The following is a 6864-nucleotide window of genomic DNA, read 5'->3' on the forward strand; positions in this document are numbered from 1 at the left end:
ACACTTGCGAACACCTGGCGTTGAATTGACTCATGAGAGAATAACCAAACACAATGTTACGTAAAGCATCAAACACAGTGTTACGAGTGAAATACAACACTGTTTTACGTGTGAAGTCGAACAACGTTACGAGCTGAACCAGTCAGTCAATATCCAATAAATCTTTATTTCCAATTGATGGAGGTCGATAACAACATAATTTTTTATGACATATAAAAGGCGCATGCGCCACAGCTGTATTACATAAAAGTCAGAGTTCAGACATTATTCAACATAAAATTTCTGTATCTAAAGGCATGATAAATAAATAATAATGTACTTTTAATCATATCAACATTATTACGGGAAATTAGAGTGGTGAAGCACTGGAGAGATATTTAACTCAATATTGACTTGGTATGTAGGTCTGTCTTATACATTTCAATTTTTATGAAAGCGTTGAATTAAAAACCTGTAAAGTAAAAACCGAACAACCTACCACATTGGTTTCAGCGTAAGGTGATAAAAAATTGCTGCATCAGTCCGATAGCCAGACTATGTGAAAACAACATGGAGGCTGTCACAGGACAAACTTTTCTTCCCTCCCCAAGATTTGATTTCAATAGGTGTACGGCATTGCAAGCTACATTACACATTCCAGTACAAAGTCTAGCATCAATATATTGTGAATGGATGCAATACGGCTAGAACAGCATGTCCCTAATGCTATATTAAGCTAACTTTAAGTGTTTTTCTTGGTAACATGAACACTTCTGAGTATGGTGACAATTTGAAATACCATTCACGAATGGAAAACCATCGTTAAGGAATGTTCAAAGTGGGGGGAGTTTATTCCATGTCTTCTATATATAACACAGAACAGAAAACATCGCTGTTTAAATGCAAGGTACAGATAGATAATCGCACCAAGGAAGGTAATGGAGAAATAAATACATGTTCACAGCCCAGAAAATGTAGTTTCTGTTTGGTCGATCACTTTAAATTCCTCTTCTAAGAAAGCAGATTTATCATAGGGCCCAAGCGGACCATTAACGTGATTACTGGGGTTTAAGGTCGCGGGTCGTGAGGAGAGAGAACCCCGAGGATTAACCGGTGTGCAGCTAAGCAAGGAACTCGTCCAATATATAGCAACTGCAACAGCTCTGAACTATGTAGGTTTTCACGTTGGTGCTTTGCTTTGCTCGTTCTTTGAAATGGAATATTAATTTGTTGCATTGGTCTTCATTATATCTTCATTCATCGACGTCATTGCCTTGTAATCGTACTACTCCAAAATCGTTTTATCATATATATATATATATCTAGACTGTGATGTATTGGAGAGCATCTGCACACCACACCATGTATATTAGAAATGGTTCATTAATTGGTGTAAAAATTTGCCGGGGAAGAGAAGATATACACCGTGTTTGATGATGGCTGAAAACGAAACAAACAAGAAATGGTTATTCGATGGTGAAATAATGGATACGAGTATCATAGGCATATTGCATGCATCATGGCAATGAACATGTCACAACGGGTGATGTGCTCATGACGTCTGGCGGTACATGGGGGTCGCACTTTTAAATTCAATAATTTCTTTTGCCCGATAGTTTATATAACCATGACGTATTGACTACATGCTTTACTTGTTCACTGTGTCTCAAAACACTAATAACCCACACTCTCATATGTCTCTAAAGAATCAACGTAAATACTAACGTAACGTCTTTACTGTAAAGTCGTCTACAATTAACATGTTCTTTCCATTTGCACCCACGCTGATGTTGTGTTTCAAGCGTTTTGTGTAATCAGATTATACTGGTGTCAAGTTCTGTCGTTTTACAGGATGACATTAACCAACAAATTAACTGAAAGGTGAAACTAAATTGTTTGATTCAGACAATTAGTCGTGAAGGCCCCTTGGGAATGCTCGTCTAGTCAACTTCGTTAAGAATCAAGGTACTCAGCAGCTGAGTGTCACAATGAAAGGCCATTGTTCTAATGTGACACAAATGCAAGCTATGGTAAGTATCGTTTCGTCTGTGTAAGTGTCGTTTCGTTAGGTCAAGTATATAATGAATATGTGGATAATTGCCTCTGGAGAGGTGGTACTTTCGTCTCAAACGTCAACAATGGCAAAAGTCTTGTAAAAAAGCAAATAATGATTTAAATATATTACTAAGAGTACGTCCCAATGAGTGTTATTTTGATGAACTATATTCGGCCAACACGTTCCCTGGGGTTCAAATTTGATATAGATTATCAACCATTCTCTATCAGTGATTGTTTCCAGATACGTTTTCGTACAGTAAGTAGATATATATCAAAGAGATGAAATATTGCTGATACGACGTTCACAAACTCCATGCTGTTTTCCTTTCTACGATTGCCACGCTAAACGAAAATATATCGGTTTGGAATCCAAAGAGCACTGTGAGGTATTAGATGGTATTGATATAGTGATACTTATTTTGCACCTTTACCAAAGAAACGTCAAAAGTGAACACTGATTCAGCCACAGATTGTACACGCAAACATGAAACTGCAGTATGTAATATACCTGATACTATACAATGCTAATTGGTAGATGGGTCCTGGAAAGTGCCCGGGGTTCAAAAGCATCGCATGCATGTTGACATATAATATAGCATCATTATGTGAATACTCATTCTTCCATCAATTTGGAAGATACTCGATTTTGATTGGTCAATGAGAGGTTTCAAATCACAAAACTACCTCTGATTCAAACAGCAGCCGCACTTTGTACTTCTTTTTCAATCACTGTCGGTACGCATTTTGAAATGCGAAAAGTACTCTTAAAGGTTACAAAATGTAGCGTTGCTGTTACTACAATATTCAAAATATGTGTAATAAGATAACATTAGAAATCGACAGGGACAGTGTATTTTAGGGGCAACAGATTTCTTATAATCTGACGATTTTCCATATTCGACTCAAATCTTTTGAGCCCAATCAGCAGTGCGATATCATAATAGTGAAGTGCGGCGTAGAACAACAGCTTGCTTAGTTTTCGTTTAGGGTGTCCACTCTATGTTGCCTTTTGAAATAGCTGTGCTACACAGTTTCTGTGTCTTTCTTAAACGCACGTGACAAAACCCGCAAGATGTGTTGTGGCATGTCCTTACGGAAGCGCATGTGTCAAGATAATCCCGAGGAAACAAAATTATGCCACGAACCACGAACCTATTCTTACATATAAGACCATCAACTACTTGACAGCATAAAGGTTGTCTCAAGTGGTTCCAATTCTATTCGGTCGTCGGAGGACTTACTTGTCTCGTCAAACCACATTCTGTGACATGCCCATTTGAGCTCTCATGTAACATGATTAAACACTTTATATGTCTATGTATCTATGAATATATGTATAACACAAGGATGACTTGTCACGCCGGTGGGACCCATCTTCAGACATTTGCAGCCCACTGTGGCCAACCGTTGCATTTCATAACGACAGAAGGCATTGTCTTGCCATAACTGTTTCACATTAAAAGTTGCTTTTTATTTACCAAGTTTCTCTGCATAAATGAACTTCTGAAGTAGGCATTTTTTCAGGTTACAGTGCCTGTCGTTCCAGTGCCCACTCCACACAGAAGGTGATCAATTGCACCAGAGATAGGATCTGGTTCACAAGTTATCAAATACTCAGTGTAAGTTCTCATGATAGTGTCATCCGTGTGAGGATAAGGTACACATGTAATAACTCTGGCTTAACTCCCATTGTCAGCCCAACACCGACATGGAGGAAATATACATACATACTTATTCGGCTTTGTTGGCTAAGATAAGGCAGGATTTGGACAATTGAGAGTGCGACGCAATGCCGGCCCATCTTACCAGCTACGAATGTGTAAAAGTGAAGGTGAAATGGCCTAGATGTGGCCTTACCTGTTGTTTCAGCAGCGAGTAATATAGTTGATCATACATTATATGCTTGTACAAGGTAGATGTTGAGGCAAGTGGTAGTGATAGCAGAATCACTACAGAGGCTATATTTGCTTCTGAAACTAAATTGCCCGGCAAAAGAGTGTACATACTTAAAAATTGGATTTGATAAAAAAAAATCTACAAACGTTATCAAAACGTTACTTAGCTGAAAACATCTGCACGAGCAGAAATGGTATACATTTCAATGGATCGTTAAAACATCACATTTTATGAAACAGGTTTGTCATAGCCACGGTAACGTCCGAATAAGCGTTAGAAACGACACATCTGTCGACGTACTGTGCTTCGACGTGTCAGGTATTCGAGCCTACCGCCCCTTCTGTGGAATATATGACCTTGACCCATGAACATCAACGTCGAAGATGGCTCTGGGCAAGGACAGTACAACGCTAGCAGGGAGGGTATTTTATTGGCGAAATCTGATTCTGCTTATTCTATAACGATGGTCGTGCTCAGGTTTATCATCGCAGGGAGGCTGCATTCAAAAGTGCATCAATTTGGTGACGGTGGAGTTTTGGTCTTGGGAGGAATTTATGGCATCATCCGTGGCAACCTCAACCGCCAGATCTACAGAGATGACGCTCTTCTTCGTCAATAGCTGGAAGCCGCACTGAGGTACGAATGGCAACGGATTCCCAAATGACGTCATCGGGTGGCTGAAGACATTGATCATTACTGTGCACTGTGAGATTGCGTCCCGATATTCCTTGAGACGTCAGTTGTTGAGAATTACTCTTTGATATGAAGAATAAGTCGCCTACCATACACCACCATTCTTTGTGTGTTTCATTTTTAGCCACCATCTAACATTGGTATTCACTTGCTCTTGTCCGGAAGTGTATTCTAAATGGGTGCTACAGATTACTTCATACCCTTCATAAAAGACACACACTTATCAAGAAATATGAGACTACATTTTGGCTTCTAGATGTTTTTTCAAAGTCAAATATACGAAAAGTTTGAAATATATTCTAAAAATCAATAATACCTATAAGTAATAAGTGTTCTCGAAATGAGGGTGTTTTGTCCTACCTGCATCACTTAAATGTTTCTCAAAGAAGCTATCCATATATCTTATCCTTACTTTGTATCAGCCTTCGTTTCTGATACCAGGGTCATCACCATATGACTGATCATGGCTTTGAGTGTAAGGATGGACACACATGTATTTCTCTACCAAGTATCTAGTGGACCAAGACACGTATAAGTGAGGCAAGCCTTTAATATGTTTGGCCACATGGGTTTACTTCGATGGCATTGATGAATTGTAAAAACAAATCATTAAACAAACAACACAGTACGAACACCGTTAAAACCATGAAATGTTATTTGTTACGTGAAATCCGGGTTATGTGAAATGGAGAACCCTAATGAGTAAACAATTGTGTGGCGTGAAATTCCATGTCTACAGCCTTTAAGACCAGCATGAGCGTCTCAACACGATGGTACAAAAGCAGCACCGATTCAGTTTCCAGTGTAAAAGAATCTTTTCTCTGCATCTAAGCAACAAGTTAAACGCCTGGGAGCAAACCAGACGATTGGTTACTATTTCTTTTTCCTTTCTCGGAAAACAGTGGTAACAAATCTCCCTTTTCCACATGTTTCTGACTTTCAAAACAAAGACTATTTGAAATTCAGTTGAACTCGAATTATAACCATTAATTATTTGAATTAAACAAGAATACGGGCAAAGTATTGCCTATGAGTGTATTGTAGTACTTGTGGTCTTGTGACTGAACTTAGATGTAAGAGTTGAGATCCCCCAGATAGACTGGAGGAAGTTCTTCTCAATGCTTGTACACGTCCATATGTCACTATATCTTGATATATTGACTGTGCATTAAGAAGTGGATGATCATCATCGTACACAGATCGTGAAGCTATTCAGTCACAAACAAATCGAGAATGTTTTCATCGCCATTAATGGACGCTAACTGTGGTCTCTTGTCGGCAATACAAGAACGTGGGAGATCGTCCTTGTGTTTTATAAAAGGCATCAATGATCTACACACGCAAACTGTGTCAAAACTAGCCAAAACAATACAACTAGACAACGCCACATTTTGACCATTTAGTATTTGATAGTATGCTGTTATGCAAACACTTATTGAATTTACTAATAAGGATAAAACCATACATGTACATCATAAATATGAATATTGCTATAAATATGTTCGTCCATTGGAAATATCATATATAGTTGAAAGTGCACAGGGGCAACAAGCCATTGGAATCATGGAAGAAACAATGACATTAACATGGACTAACCCACCCACCCTTTACTTTATAAAATTAAACTAATCCAGAAGCCCACCATGGGCACTCAGCTAAGAAACTACTTTACTAACAACTGAAAATAATACTAGAGAAATTAAAAAATAGATAAAATGTATTAATAACAAAACGATATACGAATACTAGTGTCTGCCACAAAAGAATGGGTACATTGACAAGGGTTATAAGCAGTACTAATTGTAAATGTGTAAATATAATAAGGGCATTACCTGATGTATGGTCATCACAACACCAATAGAGACCGCCTCCGTGGTCTAGTGGTAGAGCGTCCGCCTGGAAGAGAGGAAAGTTCGAGGTTCGATCACCGGCCGCGTCATACCAAAAGACGTTAAAAGATGGTATTTGTTGTTACCCTGTCTGGACTAAAACAAGGACTGCTCGGCTCGGAGTCAGTGTACTGTGTACTGTGCATGCAAATCGCTATATAAGTGCAATAATCTTGAACGCGACGTTAAACTCCATTTCACCTCACCTCACATCACGAATATCAAATTAATACATTGGTACATAAAAGAAGCGTTTTGTTGCCATTGAGCAACAACACAATCAGTTGACAGCAAACGAAATATTTTTCTTTCTTTCCCATAGTGACTTATATACATTCTGATGAAACTG

The sequence above is a fragment of the Haliotis cracherodii genome, unplaced genomic scaffold, assembly GCF_022045235.1.
Source record: "Haliotis cracherodii isolate W230 unplaced genomic scaffold, xgHalCrac1.p SCAF_4, whole genome shotgun sequence".
Classification (NCBI taxonomy): Eukaryota; Metazoa; Mollusca; class Gastropoda; order Lepetellida; family Haliotidae; genus Haliotis; species Haliotis cracherodii.